Source organism: Mirounga angustirostris, unplaced genomic scaffold (assembly GCF_029215605.1).
Source record: "Mirounga angustirostris isolate CCGP_5_RB_7025 unplaced genomic scaffold, mMirAng1.0.hap1 SCAF_7, whole genome shotgun sequence".
Lineage (NCBI taxonomy): Eukaryota > Metazoa > Chordata > Mammalia > Carnivora > Phocidae > Mirounga > Mirounga angustirostris.
This window is the reverse complement of record NW_026991715.1, coordinates 1,241,208-1,268,494: the sequence shown is the minus strand read 5'-3', so window position 1 is coordinate 1,268,494 and position 27,287 is coordinate 1,241,208. Positions and strand designations below refer to the sequence as shown.

The window sequence follows — 27,287 nt, the reverse complement described above, 5'->3', positions numbered from 1 at the left end:
GTACTGAGAGAGAAACTTTGTTTTGGTTAAACATCATTCTGGTAGTACCATATGAAGCTGAGATTGGACATGGACAGAGAAGTCTGCATGCAGTCAAAGGAGTGAATTATAAAAAGAAAAAGGAAAGAGGGGGAAAGTAGTGGTCATTATTGGCATTTAGAGATTTACTACGGGGTCTTTGAGATACTCCATTAATTCATACAGTGTCTTTGTGAACTGGGGTCTTACAGAGAACTATAGAAAGAAAGCTTCTGGGGTGCCTGGGTGGCTCAGTCAGTTAAGTGTGTGCCTTCAGCTCAGGTCATGATCCCAGTGTCCTGGGATCGAGCCCTGTGTCAGGCTCCCTTGCTCATTGGGGAGTCTCCTTCTCCCTCTGCCCCTCCCCCTGCTCGTGCTCACTCTTGCACGCTCTCCCTCTCTCTCTCAAATAAATAAATCTTAGAAAAACATATATAAAAAAAAGCTTCTTATAATTGTTACTGTCTCTATAATTTATTTCTCAAAATGAACAAAATAAATGTTAAATTTCAGTAACAATATATTTACTTGATTAAAAACAATTTTTAAATTATCATTAAAGAGAAATTTTCATATTTAAAATTTGTCATGTCAGTTGTACTCTTTTAATTTCAAAAAAGATAAATAAAAATTATATCATCATTAAAATAATTTGAGTTTTCCTAAAATTCTGTAGTTGCTTATTTTTTAAAGAAGAGTTTTATTTGTTAAAGATTTATTTATTTATTTTAGAGAGAGAGAGTGTGTGTGCACAGGAGTGGGAGGGGCAAAGGGAGAGGGAGAGAGAATCTCAAGCAGACTCCCGAGCCTGACATGGGGCTCGATCTCACAACCCTGAGATCATGACCTGACCCGAACCAAGAGTCAGACACTTAACCGACTGTTGCCCCTAAAGAAGAGTTTTAATAATATTTGTTGAAAACCTGTTTATAACTATCACCACTACATTACATTAAATCCTTTTAATTTTTATCCCAGTAATTTCAAATTTTCCGTATCACAAGGATGGGGATAGAAGGAAGTTTTATATAAGGACTCAGTTTTGTTAAGCAAATGAAGAGTATGAATAGCATTTATTTTTTTTATTTTTTGGCTGGGTACAGTATACTTTATTTATTTTTTTTATTTTTAAAGATTTTATTTATTTATTTGAGAGAGAGAGAGAATGAGAGAGCACATGAGAAGGGGGAGGGTCAGAGGGAGAAGCAGACTCCCCGCCGAGCAGGGAGCCCGATGCGGGACTCGATCCCGGGACTCCAGGATCACGACCTGAGCCGAAGGCAGTCGCTTAACCAACTGAGCCACCCAGGCGCCCCCAGTATACTTTATTGATGGTACATGACAAGGTAGGACTCCCCAAGCCCCTCCCCTTCTTTAGGAATCTGGGATAGAAACTGGAAACTGTGGAGGTCAGGGGATTCTCAGTTAGGGGTTGAGTTGGGGCAAGAACTCCCCAGCATCTGACAGCCTCTCTCTTCCTCTTGCTCTTGCTGGGGCTGGTGTTCCAGGGGGGGCTCTTACTCCTTGGAGGCCATGTGGACCATAATGTCCACTACTTGGTTGCTGTAGCCAAATTCATTTTCATACCAGGGAATGAGCTTGAAAAAGTGGTCATTGAGGGCAATGCCGGCCCTGGCATTGAAAGTGGAAGAGTGGGTGTCACTGTTAAAATTGCAAGAGACAACCTGGTCCTCAGTGTAGTCCAGGACGCGCTTGACGGGGCCCTCCAGCACCTCTTTCACCAACTTCTTAATGTCATTGTATTTGGCAGCTTTCTCTAGGCAGATCCATGCCTGACACATTGCAGGTGGGGACACAGAAGGCCATACCAGTGAGCTTTCTCTTCAGCTCAGGGATGACCTTTCCTACAGCCTTGGTGGCACCAGTAGAAGCAGGGATGATGTTCTGGGCAGCCTCTTGATCATCATGCCACAGCTTCCCAGAGGGACTGTCCACTGTCTTCTGGGTGGCAGTGATGGCATGGAGTCATAAGTCTTGAGTCCCTCCATGATGCAAAGTTGTCAAGGATGACCTTGGCCAGAGGGGTCAAGCAGTTGGTGGTGCAGGAGGCATTACTGACAATCTTGAGGGAGTTGCCATACTTCTCATGGTTCATGCCCATCACAAACATGGTGGCATCAGTAGGAGGGGCAGAGATGATGACCCTCTTGGCCCCACCCTTCAAGTGAGCCCCAGCCTTCTCCATGGTGGTGAAGACCCCAGTGGACTCTGCAATATACTCAGTACCAGCATCACCCCATTTGTTGTTGGCCGGACATCACTCCTGGAAGATGGAGATGGGTTTTCCATAGAAGAAAAACCAAATTTCCCTTTCTCAGCCTTGCTGTGCCGTTGAATTTGCCATGGGTGGAATCATCCTGGAAGATGTAGACCATGTAGTTGAGGTCAATGAAGGGCTCACTGATGGTGACAGTATCCACTTTGCCAGAGTTAAAAGCAGCCCTGGTGACCAGGCACTCAAAATGGCCAAATCCATTTGCTCCAAACTCCACTGTCATGTCTTGGGGACTCGGCTGGCACTGCACCAGAAGATGCAACTGTGTGTCGAATGTGGAGGAGAGAGCCAGCATTTAATTTATTAATGTGCTCATACTATGTATATCAATGACTGGTGTGACTTTTGGGATGTTTCTTCATTTTGTGGGTCTTCGTTTTCTCACCTGGAAAATAAATGGCATCATATATTATATGAGCTCTAAACTTTGTATTTAGGAGACAGTAGATTTTTTATTCAGTCCAAATCTGATAGCAAGGTGTTCAAGGCCTTTCATAGCTAGAAATCTTTAGTTATATTTTAATTTACTTTCACAAATCCTGTTGTAGTATTCACCATTCTCTAGACTTACAGATTGGGCCGGAAGCAGAAATGTAGTATGCTTAGCTAATCTCCACGCTTATCCCTATTTACAGTTCTTCCTGTATTTCCTATCCTGGTCAGTGGGATTACTGTTAACCTTGTCATCCTATGTAGCAGGCTCAGTGCTAAGTGCTTTACATGCATTCTTTTCTAATTCAGCCTCATGACAACCCTATGATATGTCGGCACTATTATTACCTCCATTTTACAGAGGAAATGGAAACCCGTAGAGATGAAGTCATTGCCCAGCATACACAGCTGAAATGAGTCGAAGCCAAACCTCTCACCCAGGAGTGTTTTCAAAGCATATGCAAGCCTTAATTTCTAGGTGATATTGCCTTCTCTCTGTGCAGCTCCCAAGTCCTGTTGATTCTACCTCGTAAATAAGACTTGAGAGCCTTTCCTCATCTGTCCTTCCCTTGCCCTTACTTTAATTTAGATTCTTCATCCTCATCATCCAGACTATTGTGTGAGTCTCCCGTTTGGTCTTCCTGTACCTCTTCTCTCCTTGTCTAACATAGGAGTAGATGATTCAGATCATTTAATGCTTTCCTTACTACCTATAGGTTAAACTATAAGATTCTCAACATTTGTAGTCTGTCCCCAGTTTATATTACCTGCTCACTTTCATCTTGTATTATACTGTAGACTCCTTGAGTCTGGGGGCTAATATCTTTGTATCCCTTGCAATATTGTGGACATAACTGTTTAGAGAATGGTTGTTGACTTAATGAGGTAGACCTAGGCAGGTTCTTAGCTTGGCAATTCAGAAAATACTTTGCTAGAATTAAAATGAATTACTCTCTGTAGTAGCTATAGTAAGGTTATTTTAGTATATTAATAATTCACACATTATTGTTTTCATGTAGTAATAATTCATATAGTCCTCCAGTAATATTAATTTGAATTAATCAGATTTCAAGTTATTACCTACAATTGTTCTGAGTTCCTGTAGAATTCTTTTTTCCAGAAGGGAATTAACAGAATTGAGACATAACAAAAGCTTACACATTAGGTTTTGGACATTTATTGTGGTACAGAATAAAAATTAACAGTCATTGACTTCTTGGTAGAAATTTGATTGAGTCAAAAATTTATGTTATTTACTTTGTGTATATAGGGTTCATTTAATATCTCCATAAGTGTCAGTAACTGTATTTTTTGTGTGTTTATTCATGACTTTTAAAAATCGAGGTATAATTCACAAACAGTAAAATTTACCCTTTTACAGTGTGCAATTCAGTGGCTGTTAGTATATCCACAGAGCTGTATAGCCATCACCTATCTATAATTCCAGGAGATTTTTTTTACCACCCCACAAAGAAACCAATGCCCATTAGCAGGCACTTCCTTTCATGTCTCTGGCCAGCCCCTGTCCCTATTGATTTGCCTATTCTGGACATTTCATATGGATTTACACAATATGTGGCCTTTTGTGTCTGGGTTTCTTTCACTTAGCATGTTTCCAAGGTTTATCAATGTCGTAGCATGTATTAGTTCTTCGTTCCTTTTTATAGTGGAATCCTGCTCCATTGTATGGCTTTACCACATTGTGGTCATCCATTCATCAGTTGATAGACATTGGGAGTTTCCACTTTTTGACTATTATAAATAATGTCATTATGAACATTTGTACACAAGTTTTTATGTGAATATAGGTTCTCTTTCTCTGGGATATAATCCTAGCAGCAGAACTGCTGAGTAATGTGGTAAGTCTGTATTTAGCCATTTGAGAACATGCTAGACTGTTTTCCAAAGTGGCTGCAGTATCTTGCATTCCCACCAGCGGTGTAATGTATGAGGAGTCCAGTTCTTCCATATCCTCACCAACACTTGGTATTATATGTCTTTTTGATGATAGCCATTCTAGTGGGGGAGAAATGATCTAAGATAAGTGAGTTTCCTTATAACATAATATTAAATTAATGAAGGCAATAATTATTTTCCAGTTTGCAGAAAACTAACTCAATTTACATTTTCTTCTATAATTATTAAATAATTGAAACCTATTAATTATACCAGCTCCAGATACATAAAATTAAATGTTCTTTAAAAAGTTGCCCATGGGCGCCTGGGTGGCTCAGTTGGTTAAGCGACTGCCTGCGGCTCAGGTCGTGATCCTGGAGTCCCGGGACCGAGTCCCGCATCGGGCTCCCTGCTCGGCGGGGAGTCTGCTTCTCCCTCTCCCACTCCCTGTTTGTGTTCCCTCTCTCGCTGTGTCTTTCTCTGTCAAACAAATAAATAAAATCTTAAAAAAAAAAAGATAAATTAAAAAAAAATAAAAAGTTGCCCATGTAAATGTTTCATAAATGTTTCTGGTACTCCATCACCTAAATACATGTGAGGACTACTATTTTTATACACTTAAGGCATAAGTGCTTAAGCTCACAGAACACTTGCTTTTTCTTTCATTGTTCATGTTGATTGTGAAAGAACAATTCTTTTGTCAATATATTCACATTGATTCAAATAGGATTAGAAGTGTAATTGAAAATAGCATTTTAAGTCTTTCCTTTTAAAAATATGCAAATGTTGCATTTTAGTAGGTTCACATAAATGGGTAAGGCGACTTTAATGAAAGGAAAATAAGCTATAATAAGAAATGTCTTGTGCTAGTTTTGGTAGTATTCACTGTATTTTAAGTAGACAAATACTAATAAAGAATGAGCAAATAATGCTTTTAATCATTTTCTTCAATTGGACCGAGATAGAGCCAAGAAGCTTCTTTAAAGGCAGTTAGTGAGAGAGAAGGCAATTAGAGTACTTTGAATGGTTCTCTGTGCTAAAAGTCATACTTGGGCTCTTTGTTGATTTGGTTTTTTTGTTTTTTTTTGGGGGGGGAGCATATACAGCTAATTTGACTAATTTTCTCAAATATTTTTTGAGGAGGTATGTAAGAATAAGGATTAAGTTTTAATATTAGAATAGGCCTTGTGCATGGGGTAACATGATTACTGTAGTAAAGAGCCTTTCTTTACCCAAGCTGCTGATTGGGAGTTAGGTAGACCTCAATCCATGCCTCTCCTTTAATAGTACTAATCACCAGAGTTCCTAAGGTTGTAAGAGCATAATTGTCGGTATTCTCTTACATAATGGGTAGGAAAAGTTGTTTTAATTGATAAATAATCTGTGTGTGGTAGTACATCTATATTCTTTTCCTTATTTGTTAGTAGGTATGATGTCCTGCAAACTAATCTTATAGCCCTTAGGTTACTAAGACATGTCTGCTCGGAATAATAGTGATATTTCTTCATATAGATAAACCTCGTTTCTTTTAAAGTAATGATTTACAGGGTGTCTGGTTGGCTCAGTTGGTTAAGCGACTGCCTTTGGCTCAGGTCATGATCTCAGGGTCCTGGGATTGAGCCCCGTGCCAGGCTCCCTGCTCAGCAGGGAGTCTGCTTCACCCTCTCCCTCTGCCCTTCCCCCCTGCTCCTGCGCACACTCTCTCTCTCTCAAATAAATACATAAAATCTTCAAAAAAATAAAGTAATGATTTATGGTATTATCCAAATGCATTAAGAAGTTTTCTTTTTTTCATTAAGTAATCTCTGTGCTCAACATGGGGCTCAAACTCACAACCCCAAGGTCAAGAGTCACATGCTCTACTGACTGAGCCAGCCAGGCGCCCCAATCCAAATGCATTTTTTTAATGTTACATTAGTTGCTTAAAAGAAAAGAACATTTGCAGGGGCAGATGGCAATAATGTGGCATACTGGATGGTAAAGGATCCGTGCTAACATAGGTGCCTAGGCCAAATAAAATAGATAAGGAGGAGCTGATCGTGCTTGAGGATGAGAGTGACATCACAGTGGCATGGCAGAGGAGGCGTGAGTCCTGAGTTTCCCTCATTCAGGCTCATGTTAGGGCAGGTAATGAATTCTTTGTAAGTGTTGTATTACATTTGGGGTGTGTGTGTAGGCTTCCATCCTTAAGTCATACAATGTTAAGAAAAGACAAGATAACCTGTCTAGAAGATTCGGGGGTTGGAGCTACATGTTTCGTCATTGTAACATTTTAGGGTTATAATTTCTAAACAGTTGGAAGGATTTCCATCCAGAATAACTTGGAAATTCTGGGGAGATTCTCTGCAAATATATTATTTCTTTCAGTCAGTTCAGTTAATATCTGTACTCAATTTGCTGATTGTTTTTTAGAAGAAAAATGTATCTGCATAAGTGAAATTGGTTTGGCCTTTGTATTTAGGCAGGCTCTTCTTAAATTTTGTTATCAGGATTAGGTCAGTCTATAGAATGAGCTGATTAACTTTATATAAGGATTATGTATTATTTTAGGCTTTAACTTCTAAAAATGAACTCATCCTAAATGACTTTGAGGGCATATAGATAAGTGACTGTTTTTTCCAGTCTCTGGCTTTGAGTCTCTTCAGATAGTCTTTGTCTTCTTGAAATACTTTTTGTAACGTATGTTTTCCTAGAGCCAAAACTCTGTAGATTTTTAAATCTTTAAAATAAATTTGTATACAGTATTATAGACTTTTTTTCTAAAGATTTTATTTATTTGTTTGACAGAGAGAGCACAAGCAGGGGGAGCGGCAGGCAGAGGGAGAGAGGGAAGTAGGCGCTCCCCGCTGAGCAGGGAGCTGAATGGGACTCCATCCCAGGACCCTGGGATCATGACCCAGCCAAAGGCAGACACTCAACTGACTGAGCCACCAGGCGTCCCAGTATTATAGCCTTAAAAAAAAATTCCCATATATGCAGTTATATCACTCTTTCATTTATGATGTTCCATAAGGCTCACTTTTTGATACCAGTCTTCCTGAAAGTGTCATGATGAAGATCACTACAAGAACAATGTTTAACTTGAAAATCCTCCTAAATATTGTTTCCTCTGTATAGTGGGATTGTGGGTAGTTTTAATTCTGTAACATTTTCTTCTCTATTTTGGTTCATTTTCTACAGAGAAAATAAACACGTAGTAGAAATAAACGTGATCTTAACTGCCAGGGCAGTGGGTCTGTACACAGTAGTTTTTCCTCTCTGCCCATCCCCCATTGTCAGTCCCCGGACTGGTTAAGCAGAAATGAGGATGGGTGCATAATGAATGTTTCTTCATGATTGCTTTCTTAGCTCACAACAGGGATTCTGAAGTATTCCATTTCATAAAGTAGCCAATTATAGACATACTGAAATCATCATTTTTTTGCTCCTGGAAGGATGGTCTTTGCTTACAGAGAGGAGAGAGAAATCACAGTGTCTTTCTTTCCTGAGCAGAAGTGTAAACTGTTGACTTCTCTTTCTCCTGCAAAGAGAGGACCTTGCTTACTTCTCCCAACTTCCCCTTTCAGGAAGAGGGAAGAATAAGAGAGGAGGTAAACTGAGTATAGTTAGTACTGACTGCAATAATGTGTCAATCCTGGAGATCTGGTGTGCAATTTTTAGGTAGTCAAAGTATGTAGCCATAAGGGATTCTATCTGGGAATTAAAGTGCAGTGAAGTCATTTGGCATTAGTTCATTTTGGAGTTTTGAGACAATTGACTGGCTTATTGCAAAATTTTAATTTGAAATCTGTTTTGAGGATTGATGACCTCTCCGAAAGATCTCTCGTAACTATTCCATTAGGACATGAGATTTAGCCAAGTACTGATGCGTTAATTATACTGGATTAGCTTCTGTGCATACACATACACACGCACTGAAATCTCATTGTCCTCTAAAAATGTTATTTTTTAATGATTTGACCTCTTTTTATATACTGTTAAGAGACATTAGGATGCAAATGCGGTACTGTGAGTTTTACCTCAACAATAAAGGTATTCTCTTTTTTCTTTAATCTTTCAGAGTATACCAAAGCCTTTTGCAGTGACTTCTGATACAGGACAATCTCTTAGAAGTACTGCTTTAATATTTTATAGTGACAAGGAGAGTCACAAACACTGTAGTTATATATTTTTTTCCTCTTTTGATTTAAGTAGGATTATACAACCTCTAGGGTGATGTGCCAATTCAGCAAAATGGCACAGACCAAAAAGTAAGGAGCTTAAGGTAAGATGAGGGAGAAACAAAAAAAAAAAAATAGGGCAAAAGAAAACGCAAGATGAGAAAAATTCAGTGAGGAAGTTTTACTCAGGTACACGAAAAGAGTTTTTTTCCTCACTACCCCCAAAGAATATAGCAGGAATTTTTACTTTGATTAAGCAAATAAAGGAGTGGCCAGAATGGATACAGGAACCCATAGCAAATCTAATAGAGAAAAAGAGAAGGAAATGAATTTACAAATCTAAAAAGGAATGCCAGGGGAGGCGCCTGGGTGGCTCAGTCAGTTAAATGTCTGACCCTTGATTTCAGCTCAGGTCATGATCTCAGGGTTGTGAGACTGAGCCCTGTGTTGGGCTCCATGCTGGGTGTGGAGCCTGCTTAAGATTCTCTCTTGCCCTCCACTCTGGAAAACAGTATGGAGCTTCCTCAAAAAGTTAAAAATAGAGCTACCCTACAACCCAGCAATTGCACTACTAGGTATTTACCCAAAGGATACAAATATAGTGATCCAAAGGGGCGCCTGCACCTGAATGTTTATAGCAGTAATATCCACAATTAGCCAAACTATGGAAAGAGCCCAGATGTCCCTCGACAGATGAATGGATAAAGAAAATGTGGTAAATGTGGTAAACGATAAAAATCAACTTCTCTGTGAAATTCCCTTAGCTGGCTTCCATTGTTCGCAAGGTAAGTTACCTTCTTCTTTCTTCAAATCGTGTGTGACTTCTGCCTGCCTCTCCAGGCCTGTGGCATTACTCCTTTGCTGCCTGCACTCTAGCCAGACCGATTTTTCTGTTCATCTCACACACACTGTCCTCTTTCACTCCAGGACTTTTGTACATCCTACTTGTTTTGCCTGGAATGCTGTTAACGCTTGTTTTGAGCAGTTAATTTCTTTGTATCTTTAGGTTTTAATTCAAAATTTCGTGTCCATGGGGAAACTCTCCCTTAATCTTTACAGACTTGGTTTGGGTATTTATGTCATATGTTTTCATAGTTCTATACCTATCTATCTATCTATCTATATATATATCTGTGCCTTCTCATCATATACTTAATGTGTTAACAATGATTGTGATTATCTGTGTCTCTTTTCCCCCAACGAGACTGTAGTCTCTTCGAGGGTAGCGTAACTTTTCCATTTCTTTCATTATGAGAATTACCCATTTTGTCCAAACAAAACAAAACAAAACTAAACGGGTTTATGGACACGTTCTTCCAAGCTTTTCAGGAAATCATTTTCGATATTAAACTGTTTCACAGTATACCTATATACATATGGAAAGCTATTCAGTTCATTCTGTGCCAATATCAAATTTGACAAAGCACCAAAAAGTAGTTATTATAGACCTAGTTCAGTTATGGGAAGCCAATATGAAATTCTAGCAAATCAGATTCAACAGGATATTAAAAGAATAATGTCATAATCAGATAGAATTTCTCCATTGAATAAAAAATGTGTGTGTATATGGGGTGAAATATGAAAAATTATATGATTATCTCAACCAATGCCAAAAGAATTTGATAAAACTCAGTATTTATTCTTTAATAGGATGAAGATTACTTTAGTTAAAATTTTTTAAAAAGAATTTCTATCAAACCAGTAGCCAACATTATGCTATGTATTGAAATGCCTGAGACATTTCTGTAGAAATAGAATAAAACAAAGCCTCAGTAATACCACCATTAGTTCACTTTTTGTTTTGTTTTTGCCAAGGTCAAGACAACATAATGAAACATAACAGAAATTAGAAGCAGGATTTATGGAAAAAATAGATACAGTTTCCATTATTTGCAGGTGGGATGATTATACCTAGAAACGAAAGAGAAAATGAAAAACTTAGAATAGATATGAATTCATGTGAAAGTTGACATTGGATAAAAGATAAGGTTAGTGCTCCATTTACTATAGCATCAAAGAATACTTTAATGAAAAAAATAAGGCTAATCAATGAAGAAAATTATAAAATTTTACTGAAAGATAAAGAAAATTTTAATGGAAAGTCATACTATGATCCTGAATGGGATGGCAGAATAAAAATATGCATGCTTCCAAAATTGGTTAATATTCACTGTGCCAGAATCCCGAAGTGTTTCTTTTGACATTTGACCAGAAAATTTAAGTTCATTTGGAAGAATAAATAAAGGATAAAAACAAAGACAATTTTCGGTGAACAGTAATTAGGAGGAAATAGTATTACCAAATACATTTTTTTTAATAAAAAAGCAATTTAAACAATATAATACTGAAGAATAAGCAAACCTGTCTGAATAAGCCCAGAAAGACCTTTCACTGTATGTAAGAAATTAGTACATGCTTTTAAAAAGACAATGCTGGTGGGGTGGCAAAAAAAAAAAAAAAAATTTAATAAATAAGTAAATAAAAAGAACCTTAAAAATCAGGCAGTTCGCTTCGTAAAACAAAAGATGTATGAATGTTCAATAAGCATATGAAAAGATCAGTATTATTATTATTATATTATTAATTATCAGGCAAATGCAAATTAAGACTCCAATGAGATACTACCTATATATACCCATTAGAATGGCTAAGTTAAAAAACCTGACAATACCAACGGTTGATAAAGATACAGAATTCTCATTAATCACTGGTAGAAATGTAAAATGTTACAACCACTTTAGGAAACTGTTCAGCAACTTCTTTTAAAAAGTTAAACATACACCTAATTGTACAGTCCAGTTATTTCATTCCTGTTTACCCAAGAGAAATGAAAACATATGTTCACTCAAAAACTGGCCCACAAATGTTCATATCAGCTTTAGCCACATTAACCCTTACTACTAAGATCTGTTCTTTGCTCACAACACTTCTGACACCAAATGTGGTTTTTCTACAATTTAATTCAATCTGACACTGTCTGCAAGTTAGCACAGACCTCCTGGTTAAGGGTTCAGGCCCACATGACTGCCCCCTACTTTAGGCACCGATCACATGTAGTGGGTCCCCAGGTTACCCACACTTCAGCCTGACCTGGCTACAATTGGGGGTTCTTAACCCCCTTCTCAGCCTCTGTAGTTTTTGTTATATCATGGCTTATAGAACTCCTTGAAAGGCTTTACATATAATTACTGGTTTATTATAAAGGATACAAATGAACATCCAGATGAAGAGGTATGAGAGATCTGGGAGTCCCAAGTACAGGAGCTTCCTTCCGCATGGAGTTTGGGATATATTACCCTGCTGATACATGGATATGTTCACCAACCTCGAAATCCTCCAAACCCCATCACTTGGGGTTTTTGTGAAGTCTCCGTTATGTAGGCATGATGGATTAAATCATTGGCTGTTGGTGGTCGAACTCTGTCTCCAGGACAGACATCAGGGTTAGGGCTGATAGTTTCAACCCTCTAGTCATATAGTTGGTTCCCCTGCTAACCAGCCCCCATTCTGTAGCTATCAAGGAGACCACGGCAGTCATTTAATTAACATGAGCTCAGATATGGTTGAGAGGGGTCTTATTATGAATAACAGAAGATGTTCCTGTCACCCTTACCACTTAAAAAATTCCAAGGATTTAGGAGCTTTGTGCCAAGAACTGGAGGAAGACCAACAAAATATGTATATTTTAATTGAGGTACAATTGACATATAATGTACACAACATATTGATTTGAAATTTGTATACATTGCAAAATGATCACAATAAGTCTGATATCACTGTACATAATTACAGAATTTGTATGTGTGTGTGATGAGAACTCTAAGATTTACTCTTAGCAACTTTCAGATATGCAATACAGTATTATTAACTATAGTCACCATGCTGCACATTACATCCTCATGACTTCTTTATTTTATAACTGGAAGTTTGTACCTTTTGACCCCCTTCATCCATTTTGCCCACCTCCTTGCCCCCCTTGCCTCTGGCAACCACCAGCCTGTTCTCTGTGTCTATGAGTTCAGTTTGTTTCTTTGCTTAGATTTGACATGTAAGTGAGATTATATGGTTTTTGTCTTTCTCTGATTTCTTTTTCTTTTTTTTTCTTTTTTTATTATTTTTTAAAGATTTTGTTTATTTATTTGACAGAGAGAGACACAGTGAGAGAGGGAACACAAGCAGGAGGAGTGGGAGAGGGAGAAGCAGGCCTCCCGCAGAGCAGGGAGCCTGATCCAAGGCTCCATCCCAGGACCCTGGGATCATGACCTGAGCCGAAGGCAGACGCTTAACGACTGAGCCACCCAGGTGCCCCTCTCTGATTTATTTTTCTTAGCATAATGCCCTCAAGGTCCATCCATGTTGTAACAAATGGCAAGATTTCCTTCTTTTAATGGCTGGATAATATTCTATTGTGTAAATATACCACATTCCCTTCATCCATTCATCCACTGATGGACGCTTAAAGTTGCTTTCATGTCTTGAAAATGTGTATTTCTTTTTTTTTTTTTAAGATTTTATTTATTTAGTTATTTGAGAGAGAGATCACAAGTAGGGGGAGGAGCAGAGGGAGAGGGACAAGCCGACTCTTCCTGAGTACAAAGCGTGACGTGGGGCTCGATCTCATGACCCTGAGATCATGACCTCAGCCAAAATCAAGAGTCAGATACTTAACCAAATAAGCCACCCAGGCACCCTAAAAATATGTATTTCTTATACCACAATATCCCAGACCCAAACTGAAAACAACCCACGTGTCCATCAGCGGTTGAATGGATTATAAAAAGTGGTGTAACTATCTAGGGGATATACCACTATTCAGGAATACAAGGGAATGATCCAGTGAGACATGCAACAGTGTAAATAAATCTCATAATTATTATATTGAATGGAAGATGCCAGACTCTAAAGACTTAAACTGTTAAGATTCCATTTATATAAAATTCTAAAAACTGCTCACTTACAGTGACCGGGAACAGCAGATCAGTGCTTGCCGAGGGACTGAAAAGGAGTGTGAGAAACTTTTGGGGGTCAAAGAAATCTGCTTCTTGATTGTGGCAGTAGTTTCATAGATACATACATCTGTCAAAACTCTTTGAATTGTACACTTGAAATGGATGCAACTTATATATGTATGTCTGTATTGTATGTATCACGATATATTGTACGTTTCTAGGTTTCTCTCTTCTACCATATCCTGTTTGTCAGCACATCCTATTGACTGTACTTTCAGAAAATATCCAGAATTCAATGACCTTTTGTTATTCCAGTGCTGCTACTCTAGTCCAAGCCTCCAGGATCTTTTGTTTAGATAATTGTTGTAGACTTTCAACTGGTCTTGAGATGCTACACCTGCCTTCCGTATATCAGTAGCTAGAGTCATCATGTTGAAGCCTAGGTCTGGTCACGTCACTGTCCTGCTCAATACCTTGTATGATATTCTTTTTACTTAGAATAAGTCCATCTTACTGGAGTTCTTACAGTGGCCTTATAGGAACTTAAAGATCTGGCTTCCTGATACCTCTCTGACTTCATCTCCTGCTTTTCTCCACCTCATGCATTCCAACTGTATTACCTTCCTTGCCTTTCCTTGAGCATTCCAGGCTTTGACCTTGCCTTCCCTGTAATATTTTCCTCTAGACATCTATGTGGCTATTCCCTGACTACTGTATTTAAGTCACTGCCAGCCCCCAACACTACCACCTACTTCTCTGCTTTATTTTTCTCCGTAGCACTTATTCCCAGCTTACGTACTTTGCTTCACTTATTGCTGATTTCTTTTGTTTATTGTCTTTCTTTTTTCCCTGTCTAGGGTGTAAGCTCACTGAGTGCTGGGAATTTTGTACCTCCTCCCACACCAGCTATTTTCATATAGTAGGCACTCCACACATGTTTGTGGAATGAATGAAATGCTTTTACTTGCACTACGTACAAATCAAGTTCACAGTGAAGCTCACTGAATAGATGAAAAGTGGGATATGCTTCTGAAGCAAGTTACTGTAAAGTTTCTGTTCTTTACATTTTTCGGTAGATATTCTTCACCTAAAATATGGAATTTTAAGGAATTGTTCAATTAGGGAATTAATTTGATATGTAGTATTTTCTATTTCCTTGTTTGTAAAAGGAGGTAGGTAGACTGATGCCTAAAATCCCTTTTTGTTTTCAAAGTCTGTGACCCTTTTAACCTGAACCCTTGTGGTTTGGGGCTGCTGAGAAACTACCTTTTAGTTTCTCTCTATAAAGAGAGATTAGTGCCTTTATTTCGTTCAGTCTTTATTCCTTTTTAAAAATCCCTATAGCTCTGTTTGGCAAGGAAGTGGTTAATACTAGGAGCAGGGTGGCAATTCAAGGGACCAGAGCTTACTTATCTCAGCAGCTGGGCTGGGAGGGAAAGAAACCTTTCAAATGACTAAGAATGGCCAAGATGTAATCTGAGTAGGAATCTGGACATACTTTTCTTTTGTCTACTGATTGAGGAATTTAATGGGGGTTATGCCCCAGAATTTAGTTTCAAATTATGAATGTAAGTCAGGAGAGAAAGTAGAATTTGATACATTACATTTTATAGATAGCAAGGACTTTGTCCTGTATACAGATGGATTAAAAAAATTTTTAAAGGCATAAAAAAAGAAAGAACAGCAGAAGACACAGCTCTTATTCCTTTGGGCCCTATCTTAAAAAGAAGGATGTACTTGAAAGAATGCTTTTACTGTAAAGTGATGAGTAATACAAAAGATAGAGTAAATTGTTTTCATGATCTAGAATGCAGTTCTTTTTTTTTTTTAGTAGTAGTAGCAAGAATTACTATCAAACTCCACCCATTGGGCCAGAGATCCTGTGGTGTTAGTGAAAGACTTGCCCCTCCTGCAGCATACTACCTACACTTGTGAGTTCTTCAGCCCCAGTGGCTAAAAATGCAGTTCATTTTATGGTCTTTAATTTCAAGGTAGTATTGATCGTTGGGTTACAGATGTTTTAAGTTTCACCTACCCTTGCTTTTAGGATGTAACTAGTTTTATGGGTTTATATCAGTTCTTGTTTCACTAATTTGGGGAAGCATAAAATGCTGCTATCATTGATGGGTTTTGGTTAGTGTACCCATCACTTTTTAGGAATATGTTTCATAGGATCATTGTTTTTACGTTGCCTTTCCATCAAAAGTTCATAAGAGATGTCTTGAATATTTTCAGTACACTAACACTGTTTTCTTGAAATACCTAGATATTTGTAACAGCTAATATGCTGAGAATGAAAACAATGACAGTGTCACTTAAGTCACAGTCAGTAGGTCAGTAGAACACATGCTATAAGTTGTTTTTCTGGTAGTACAGATGTTTTTGAGCTGATTCATCCAAAGGCTTTCCAAGCCCCCATGTGCTTCCTAAGTTGTGTTTGCTGCAGGTTGGCTTGGTAGCGTGCAATCATGAGTTAGGGGAGAAGAAAGAGCCCGACCAACCCCTACATTGTTCTGAGCCATATTTTTTCTTTTCAATGGAACTAAACCAATATGAATATTGAGAGAGATCAAAATTTGGCACTTTTCAATTGCTTGATGTTTATAAACAGACTTTCTTCAGGGAAAGGAATTTGGAGGAGGGCAGAGATGTTATTCTCTTTTCTTATGTATCTGCAATGTCCTATTTGACCCATGCAGATTAAACATTTTAATACTATGGACAGTCCATTTGAGTTTGGGACTGTATGACAATAATGGATTGATATACAAACATTTCTGTACCTTATACAGTAAGGAAAATTGAGTAAGTGTGGTGCGGAGGTAATGTGCTGACCTATACACTTTTCATCTTGTCCTCAGCAAGGAGTTTATGGTAACTTTCACGGATTCCCGTTTGTTGTTTAAATGGCTAGTATTTAATGAGTACCTATTAAGTGCTAGCCCCTGTTCTTGGTGGTAGGAATGGAGTGGTGAACACGGTATTTTCTACTCTTTTTTTTTTTTAAAGATTTTATTTATTTATTTATTTATTTATTTATTTATTTATTGAGCATGTGGGGGGAGGGGCAAAAGGGGAGAGAGAGAGAGAATCTCCAGCAGTCTTCCCACTGAGCGTGGAGCCTGACAAGGGGCTTGATCTCACAACCCTGAGATCATGACCTGAGCTGAAACCAAGAGTCAGATGCTCTACTAGCTGAGCCACCCGAGATAGTTTTTGGTCTGCCTTCAGCTCGGGTCATGATTCCAGGGTCCTGGGATCCAGCCCTGCATCGGGCTCCCTGCTCACCGGGAAGCCTGCTTCTCCCTCTCTCTCTCCCCCTGCTTGTGTTCCCTCTCTCAGTGTGTCTCTCTCTCTGTCAAACAAGCAAACAAACAAATAAATAAATAAATAATCAATCTAAAAACAAGATTGTGTGGGTGGGTAGATAGATAATAATAAACATGTATATAAATAAGATAATTTTATTTATTTATTTATTTTTAAAGATTTTATTTATTTATTTGAGAGAGAGAATGAGATAGAGCATGAGAAGGGGGAGGGTCAGAGGGAGAAACAGACGCCCTGCTGAGCAGGGAGCCTGATGCGGGACTCAAACCCGGGACTCCAGGATCATGACCTGAGCTGAAGGCAGTCGCTTAACCAACTGAGCCACCCAGGCGCCCAGTAAGATAATTTTAATTATCAGTAAGGTAATACTGATAAATATGGAGAAAATAAAACAGGTTTTGGTAGATTGTGAAGGTCATAGGGTATGATGAGAGCTGTTTAGTTAGAGTCAGAGAAGGCTGCATTGAAGACGTGACTTTTGGATTGGGACCTGAAGGGGTAAAGATGAGGAAACCATGAGAGGCCATGTATAAGAACATTCCCAGCAGAAAAAACTACAAGGTGATAATAAACCTGGTATGTTCAAGGAATAAGAGATAAGGTTGGAGAAATAGCCAGGGTCACATGGAGACTAGTAAGTCACAGGAAGGAGTTTGGATTTTTAAAAATGTGACAGAAAACATTTGTAGGGTTTTTCACAGTGAGGTGTTTATAATTCGTGTGGAAGATAGACAAGAGGACAGCAGAGAATGGAAGCAGGAAGATCATGTAGGACGCTGTTGCTAGTGTCCGGGGGAAGGTGGTGGTGGCTTAGATCACCATGGTTACAGTGGAGATTCAAGTAATGAAGCCAGTGGAAATTGGCAGAGAGACTGGAATGGTATGAAGGAAGGAGTCCAGGATGACCCTAATTTTTTGGTGTCAGTAACTAAGTGCATAGTGGTGCTATTTGCTGAATTGGGCAAGTCTTGAAGTTGGATGTAGAAGTGTAGGTTGAGGACATCCTCTCTGTTGGGGCCATATTAGCCCTCTGTACACCAACAAAAATAGTCATCATCATTTACCATCTGAATCCATTGTACCCTTTTTACTTTCAATTTTATATTTTTAAGTTATTTTACAGATAATGTTTAGAAGTACATATACAGGAATAATGAAGATAGCTTTATTAGAAATGTTAATAAGAATTTAAACATATCAAACTCAACTTTAAAAATACTTCTTTTTCCCAGCAATTTTAGGTTCATAGTAAAACCGAGTGGAAAGTACAGAGCTAACCCATATGCCCCCTGCCCCCACTCATGCACAGCCTCCTCCATTATCAACATCCCCCACCAAATTGGTGTATTTGTTACAATCGATGAATGCACATTGACATATTATCACTGAAAGACCATAGTTCCCCTTAGGGTTCACTTTTGGTGTTGTATATACTATGGGTTTGGACAAATGTACAATGACCCTTATCCACCATTATAGTAAAATACTCAGTGCTGTGCCTGTTCATTCTTCCCTCCCCCATAATCCCTAGCAACCACTAATCTTTTTCCTGTCCCTATAGTTTTGCCTTTTCCAGAATGATGAGAAGACAAGCCATGGAGTGGAAGAAATAATTTGCATGATAAAAGCCCATTGACCAGAATGTCATATAATTACAATCATACACTATATAGGCTTTTCAGATTAGCTTCTTTCACTTAGAAATATGCATTTGAGGTTCTTACATATCTTTTTTATGGCTTGGAAGCTCATTTATTTTTAGTGCTGGATAATATTCCATTATCTGGATGTGCCACAGTTGGTCGATTCACCTGCTGAAGGATATCTTGGTTGCTTCCAACTTTGGGCAATTACGAATAAAGCTGCTCTAAACACTTGTGTGGGTAACCTCCATGCTTAGGCCAATTTGTGTGGGTATAAGTTTTTAATTCCTTTAGTTAAATATCAAGGAGCAAGGTTGCTGGATCGTATGGTAAGAATATGTTTAATTTTGTAAGAAACCTCCAAACCCTCTTCTAAAGTCACTATGCCATGTTGCATTCCCACCATCAGTGAATAAGAATTCCTGTTGATCCACATCCTCACCAGCATTTAGTGTTGGCAGTGTTCTGGATTTTGGCCATTCTAATAGGTGGGTAGTGATATCTGTAGTTTTAATTTGTGTCTCTTTGGTGACATATGATGTTCAGCATCTTTTCATATGCTTATTTGCCATCTGTATATCTTCCTTGGTGAGATATCTGTTAAGGCCTGTGGCTCATTTTGTAATGGAGTTGTTTTTTTGTTGTTGAGTTTTGAAAGTTCTTTGTGTAGTTTGGTTAACGGGCTTTCATCACATACGTCTTTTGTAAATATTTTCTCCCACTCTGTGGCTTGTCTTCTCATCATTTTGACAGTGTCTTTCACAGAACAGAAATTTTTATTTTTAATGAAGTCAGTGCTTCAGTTTAATCAATCCTTTCCTGGGTTGGGCTTTTGATGTCTTAGCTAAAAAGTCATCACCAAGCCCAAGATCCATCTACATTTTTTTCCCCTATGTTATCTTCTAGAAGTTTTATAATTTTGCATTTTTATTTAGGTCTGCAATTCATTTTTTTAAGAGTGTAAGATCTAGATTATTTTTTTTCATGTTGATGTCCATTTATTCCAGCACCATTTGTTAAAGAAGACTATCTTTTCTTCATTGTGTTGACTTTGCCCTTTTGTCAGGGATCAGTTGATTATATTTTTGTGGGTATATTTCTGGTCCCTCTATTCTGTTCCATTGATCTGTTTGTTTATTCTTTCACCAGTTCCACACGGATTTAATTACTGTGACTTTGAAAGTCTTGAAGTTGGTTAGCTTGTTCTTGTCTTTCAATATTCTGTCAGCTATTCTGAACCTTTTGCCTCTTTATATAAACTTTATTTATTTAAAACCAGCACATTGATTGTGTGAGCCATCATTGAAATCCTTAAAATGAACTGCATGCTGCAGTAGTCACCCTCTTGGGTTGAGGTGTTGTTCCTTCACGGAATCCATGCCTGAATCTGAGCAATACAATTTTTAGGTGCCTCATCTGACAGGTTCCAGAGGTATTTTGTTTTTTAGCCTTGGCACTCCAGTTACACTTTCTCCTCTGCTTGGCAGGATAGCCACATTTGCCACAGGTTGACTTCTGAAGGTGGTAGAATTTAGAGCCACAGTGGCAGCGCATGTGTCTCTTTTTGCGACGCTTTCCAGATGATGACTACACCTTCATCATCTTGTTTCCAATACCAAGACCGAAGAGTCCATATAAATTTTAGAATCAGTTTGTTGATAGCCACAAAATAGTTTACTGGGTGTCAAACTCATTTTTACTTTGTTTCCTGGTTGTGAATGCATATACATATTCAAAATGAGAGAAGTCCTTAAAAATAATTAACTCATCAACTGCCATTGATAAACCTGGAACATATACATTGAATACATACAGATTTTAAATACATTTCTAGTAGGCTTTGGCTTATCATTACTTCTGGTTCTTGTATTTTCATTGTCAAAAGTAATACTTTGAAAAATTTTGATGGCTGATGATTTTGTTTGAAAAAAAGGATAACCGTTATCAGTTGAAAAGCATTTTTGTTTTTTAAATTTATAAATTCACAATGAGAATGCTCTATCCAATGATTTTTTCATTTCTATATAACCATTTTCCTTCTCTTCTGTACACGTTTATATAAATATCTGCCTGCAGCATTTATACATCTATGAGCTTTATCAAGTAAATTTTGCTGTACAAACATAAAAGATGAAAGAATACTACCACATATCCTTTTAGGTAAATGAGATAGTCCAGATTCTTGTAACATAGTACATGATAAAGTCCTTATTGAATTGACTATGAATCCTATATTTCCTTTTTGTCCTTAAAAATATATTGTAAACTCACCGCATCTTAGATTTGAGAAGATTCATCTAGGATTATTGCTGTTTGCAGATTCATTATCTGAAATTTTACTATGACCTGCCTGTTCACATTCAACATCTAATAATTGCAAAGCATTTTTCTCCATTGATCTCTTTGCCATTATGGGTGGATAATGAAATATTCTGAACTCTCAGCTATGTCCACTGAAACCCAAAACAAATATAAGGATGGTTTCTCCAGACTTCTTTTTGAAAGACGAGGCAATACTTTTTGGGTAACGCAATAAGAAAACTGAAGGATGGTACAGTAGTGCATCCTCCTTCTAGGCAATTCCATTATTCTTCCTTGTTATTTAAATTTTTAAGTATAGTTGGAAATAACTGATGAGTAATGATGAAGTAATTGCCAGGATGATGAATTAGAAAAGATTTTAAGATATAGGAAAAACACTGAGGTCCCATAATATATTTTGGATTTATAAAAGGGTCCAATGTAGCTATATGGTAATTGCCAGGAAAACATTACTTTTATTTTATTATTTATTTATTTATTTATTTATTTATTTATTTATTTATTTATTTATTTATTAAAGTAAATTTTCTCTTTGTTCTTTGGAAGACCGCTAGGAAAAAATAAAGTCATGAAATGCGAATCCTTACAAATAGAACTGCTCAAAAAGAATTAAGCAACAAAACTTGGATCCAGTAGGCCCTCCCTGATGGTATTACCAAGAGCTAAGTTTGAAATGCATATTAGATGTCCTAGTGGTAATGTGGAGTAGTTGTTGTCTCTGTGAGGCTGGAGCTCTAGGGAGATCCAGGCTAGGGATTTCGTCTGAGAGTCATCAACACATTTTTGGTATTTGAAACCTTGAGTCTATATGGGGTCACCTGGGAAGAGAGTATAGATTGGAAAGAGGAAATAGCCAGGAATAGACCCATGGCATACAAGGCTTTTTTTTTTTTTAATGTTATGTTAATCACCATACATTACATCATTAGTTTTTGATATAGTGTTCCATGATTCATTGTTTGCGTATAACACCCGGTGCTCCATGCAGAACGTGCCCTCCTTAATACCCATCACCAGGCTAACCCATCTCCCCACCCCTCTCCCCTCTAGAACCCTCGGTTTGTTTCTCGGAGTCCATAGTCTCTCATGGTTCGTCTCCCCCTCTGATTTCCCTCCCTTCATTTTTCCCTTCCTGCTATCTTCTTCTTCTTCCTTTTTTTTAAACATATAATGTATTATTTGTTTCAGAGGTACAGGTCTGTGATTCAACAGTCTTACACAATTCACAGCGCTCACCATAGCACATACCAGCCATTGGGAGGATATGTGCATACAAGGCTTTTTAGAAGTTTGGTGAAGGAAAAAAAGCTTCTGAGAAGGTATAATCAGTGAGGTTTAGAGAAGAGTGATATTTAGAGAAGAGTGTTTTAAGGAGGAAGTAATCAATTGGGTCAAAGGATGCTGAGACATAATTAAAAAAAAGTGAGGTCAGAGAAGTTTAACCGTTGACTTAAAAAGAAATGGGGGGGGGTCATTGATGACCTTGAGAAGAGCTGTTTCATTGAAGTGGTGTGATAAAAAGCACGTTTATAATGGATTGAAGTGAGGAAGTAGAGATAAAAAGTAGAGGCAACTTTCAGTAGGTTTTGCTGTGAAGAGGAAGCAGAGAAATGGTAGGTAGTTGGTGGAGGTTTCCTTTAATCCACGTTAGGGTATTGAGAGGAGTGGGTAGAGTACCTAGAACTGGGTGTGTGAGCCAGGGAGATGTTGGTACCTTTTAACATATTATAAGGTTCTATATTAATATTCTCTAGGAAAGAACAGAATAGTCCCTGCTCAGTTTCTCCCTCCCCTCTCTCTTTTCCTTTTTTTGATGTTAAAAAACTCTGTAGGATTTTTACTTGCTTTTTTGTGTGTTAGAGACAAAATACTAAGCACTGGCTTGCCTTGTCTGATTTTTTTTTTTTTTGATGCAAATCAACAGGGAAAAAAAATGAATCTTAAGCAAATACCAATTTTCTGGGCTATATTTAATACTTGAAGTGAAATGTACTGGTAGCAAGATTTCCTTATCATTTGCGGCTTGTATGAACTATAATAATTACTGTCTAAATGATAAGATGAACTGAAATAGCATTTAGTTTAGACTAGTCTAAAATTTGAATTTAGCTATTGTTTTCTTATATGAATGTTGCTTAGGACTATGAAGAACAAAGGTTCTGAAATGTATTTTATGTTTTCAGTTATAAATAAAATTGAGGAAAAGTCTTGAAAACCTTTACTGTAGAAACGAATTTACTAAATATCTATTGAATGGGCCAGTTTGAAGCAGTCAGAACTTAAACTATTTTGGATACTGTTCTGTTTCCTTAAAAAATAATATTTCTCCAGAGTGTGTAAGGGTTATACCCAGTGAAATTGGCTCTGATCATGTCCCAGATTTTCTTAGCTGCCTTCGATTTGGCATATGATTTTTAGAAAATGTTCGGTTGTTTGTGGTATGTAGTGGTGCCAGCTTCATTATTTTATGATTTACAGGAATCGAAACATCTTCTTTGTAACTTTAAATCTTTATTTTACTTATTTTGTGTTAAAATCTTAATCCTTTGTGTTATATGTGATAGCTCAATATTGTAAGCCTACTTAGACAATAAGACTCTCTGGAACAGTTCTAAGTGATATTCTGGGAACTTAGTGGCAGTTAAACAATACAGATGTCTTTTGGCTTTTTAAATTTTCATGGTTGGCTTTCACTAAGTGAGAGTGTTGGATGTAGAAATTATTTAGCATCTTTCTCAAAAGTCCCTTCAGACTAATTTCCAAACCTAGTTTCTAAAACTCTGCAAAGAAGCAAGATCTCAAAATTTTCTAAAGTTGACTATATAAAAATTCTTTGGTGTTAATGATAAGATGGTTAGTTAAACTTATTTGGGGTGTTATGTTTGCCAAAGTATTATTTTACATGTTAATGCTCATAAATTTTGTATTTTAACATGTATTTAGCTTCTTTGATTCTCCCCCTTTTCCTCTCATTTCAACACACAGTTCTTTCTTTTTAAATTTCACTGCAAATTTAGGGAGAAAAGGCTTCCTTCAACAAATCTTTAGTATCCTGCAGCATTATATTATGGGCTGTAAAATACTTCAGATTTGGTCCCTGCCCAAGACCTGGCCAGTTTTCATGTCTTCAGTAACTTGATGTATTTAAAGTTTTGCTAATAAACCCTTTGAAACTTGTGGGCCTTCTCTCTCTCTCTCTCTCTCTCTTTTTTTTTTTTGGTACCTTTTACCTGTAGTATTGTCTCCTAACTTGCCTCTCTAGCAAGTTCCTGCTTATTCTTTACATTTCTGCTGACACTTCCCCTCTCTCAATGTGTTTCTTTTGGTGCTACTTCTTAAATATTCCTGGTATACTCTGCGGATACCTCTGCTGTAGAAACTATTTAAGTATAGTTGATGCACATTTGTCTTCTCCCTAGATCTGCAGTGTCTAATAGAGTAGCTAACCATAAGTAGCAAGTGAGCACTTAAAATGTGGCTACTGCAACTGAAGAACTGAATTTTTAACTTTACTTACTATAAATTAAATGTGAATAGCCACCTGTGGCTAGTATTAGACAGCATAGTTAGCATAGTTCATAGCCTTTGTAGTGTGCTAGTAGAATGAATATGGAAAGACGTGGGTAACGATCAGTATTTCTAATAAAAGTTCAGCATCTGAATTGAAGTGTGCTTGTAAATATAAAATATGCTCTGAATTTTGAAGACAGTACCAAAAAAGGAATGCCATTAATAATGTTAAATATAAGCTATTGAAATGATACAATTTAGAATTCTACATTTGGCACATATTTGGGGCTCACATTACATTTCTGCTGGACGGTGCTGCTCTGACAATTAGCTCCTATGTAGGCAAGGACCTTATCTTTTCATTTTATCACAACCGTCATGGCACCTGCCGTTGTAGGTGCCCAATAACCAGTTGTTGAATGAGTGAAATAAATTGTCTCTAGAAATTGTAACCAGAAGACTTTTGAAGAACTGAAACTTTAGATTAAATTACAGAAAGTGACTTTGCAGGTCTTTAGGTGTGTGTCTATTTCATAGTATATTTTGATACATTATACATAGATAAACACACACACCTGCACATAGAAGGCAGAAACACTAGAAACACAATAGTCTTAGCACTTTTCCAGAGCACTTTCTATAATGAAATCATGAAGTCCCTGAAACAGCATCGATGGCTAATCAGTGAGGCAGGTTTTATTAATAATCTCCATTTACAGGAAACTGAGGCAGAGAAATTAAGTAACTTGCCCTAAAACACAAAAATACTAACTGGCTGACCCATGACTTGAATTCAGGCAATCTGGCTTCACAGTTTGTACTTTTAACCACTATGCTAAGGATGTATAAAGTAGATAATTTTGGTTATCCATGGTTATTCCATTACTTTGAAGGTATGAAAGGATTTGTGTGAGTGAATCTTGGGAACACTTAGACTTGGAAGACTTTTGGTGTTTAGATTTCTTTGCTTTCCTGGAATGAAGGAAATTTACTTAGAACTTGCAATCTGTTTTTAATTACTTTAAGATTTATTAAAGTTCAGCAATCAAAGTCTATTTCTGTCCACTCAGTGAGCTCTTAGATTTGTGTTTTTAGTGACATTTTTTTTCTGGCTCATAGAAAAGTATAAAGAAAGTGTTGTCACTGGTAGGGTATAAGTGAAAATTGTCATTTGGCTTCTGGCAAAACAGGACAACGAGATGGTTGCTTATATACTGGTCCCAGGAATCACCTTCCTTCTTGTATGAATAAGGAAAGTTTCTTCTCAGTGACAAGACCTGTAATACTTTACTTTTGGAGGGAAGTGAAAAGGCAAGGATGTAAGTTTATTTCTCCTCAGCTTTCTATGAACATTTCCCACTGAAAGTTTTATTTCGTATCTAATTGAAAATCCAGTATGCTATTATACGGAATAAATCTTGTCAAATGAATAGTCATGGAGCAGCAGGGTATAATATTCAAGGGAAAAGATACATTCCTTTCCATTTTTAACATAATGCCGCAAATTCCCATATATGCTGTTTTTTCCCCCCACTCACATTATTCTTTTCAGTAGTGACATACCTTTTGAGGATTCATACATTTGTAAGGGTATTCTGGAAAATTTAGCTTGAAAAGTATGTTGAAGGAGTCAGATGGATTCTAGGTAGTGAAGATGAATTTACTTGTAGGCATCATCATTTTGCAGGGGGGAAATTGGTTTTTTCTTTTGCTTGTATGTGTCTCTGTTGGTGGGCACTTGGGTTGGCAGTTCTTCTCCACGCTGCCATCTGGGGACCTTGATCTTTCATCTTGTCCCATTGTCCCCTAAGCAAGGTGTTGCCCTTGCCAGCAGAGATGAATGCGAATCACCACCACCACAATCACGTTCTAGTCTGTGTGACGAGGGCAAAAAGAGGTGGACGGCAAGCAGCTTTTAAAAAATATGCGACCTGGAAGTTAAATACCCCATTTCGGCCTCCTATCCCATTGGCTAGGATGTGGTCACGTGGACACATCTATCTGCTTCCGAAGCCCGGAAATGTAGGGGGTTTTAGTTTTTGTTTTTGTTTTAATTTTATTTATTTATTTGAGAGAGCAGGGGGAGTGGCAGAGGGAGAGGGAGAAGAAGGCTCCTTGCTGAGCAGGGAGCCTGACGCGGGGCTCCATCCCAGGACCCCAGGATTGAGACCTGAGTTGAAGGCAGACGCTGAACTGACTGAGCCACCCAGGTGCCCCAGGTGTTATGTTTTTAAGAGAAAAAGAAGAATGAGTGTTGGAAGGTTGTCAGTCTCTGCCCTGTGAATAATTCTCATTTATTCAGCATCTACTGTGTGTTAGACATTATGCTTAAGTGCTTTTTCTGTTTTCTCATTGGGTCCTCATGGCTGGGATGCAGAGAGTTTTAATGGCTCAGGTTAGGTGATCCAGAAGTAGAAGAGCTGGAATTTGAGCTCAAGGTCTGCTGGACTCCCAAAGATCATGGTGTTCCCACCACACATGCCTTGGCGTTTAATAATTAGAAGAAGGGATCAAGATTTTTGATCCAAGCAACTGGAAAGATAGTGCTGTCATTAACAAAGACAAAAAAGTTGGACAATGTTGAGTGAGATGATCAGGGATTTGCCTCAAGGTATTTTAAATTTAAGATACCTGTTTAATCCAAGTGAAGATGTGGAGTAGGCAGTTGTATATGTGAACTTTGAGTTCAGGATAAATGATTTGGCTAAAGACATTAATTTGGTACCTTCTA

The 27,287-nt window shown here is 37.7% G+C and overlaps 2 pseudogenes; both read right to left on the bottom strand.

Annotated features, from left to right (window-relative positions):
* Positions 1-1,535: 1,535 nt before the first annotated feature.
* On the bottom strand, positions 1,536-2,537 carry LOC135365284 (glyceraldehyde-3-phosphate dehydrogenase-like; annotated as a pseudogene).
* Positions 2,538-15,583: 13,046 nt separating this feature from the next.
* LOC135365462 (small nucleolar RNA SNORA62/SNORA6 family) lies at positions 15,584-15,717 on the bottom strand (annotated as a pseudogene).
* Between the last annotated feature and the right edge of the window lie 11,570 nt (positions 15,718-27,287).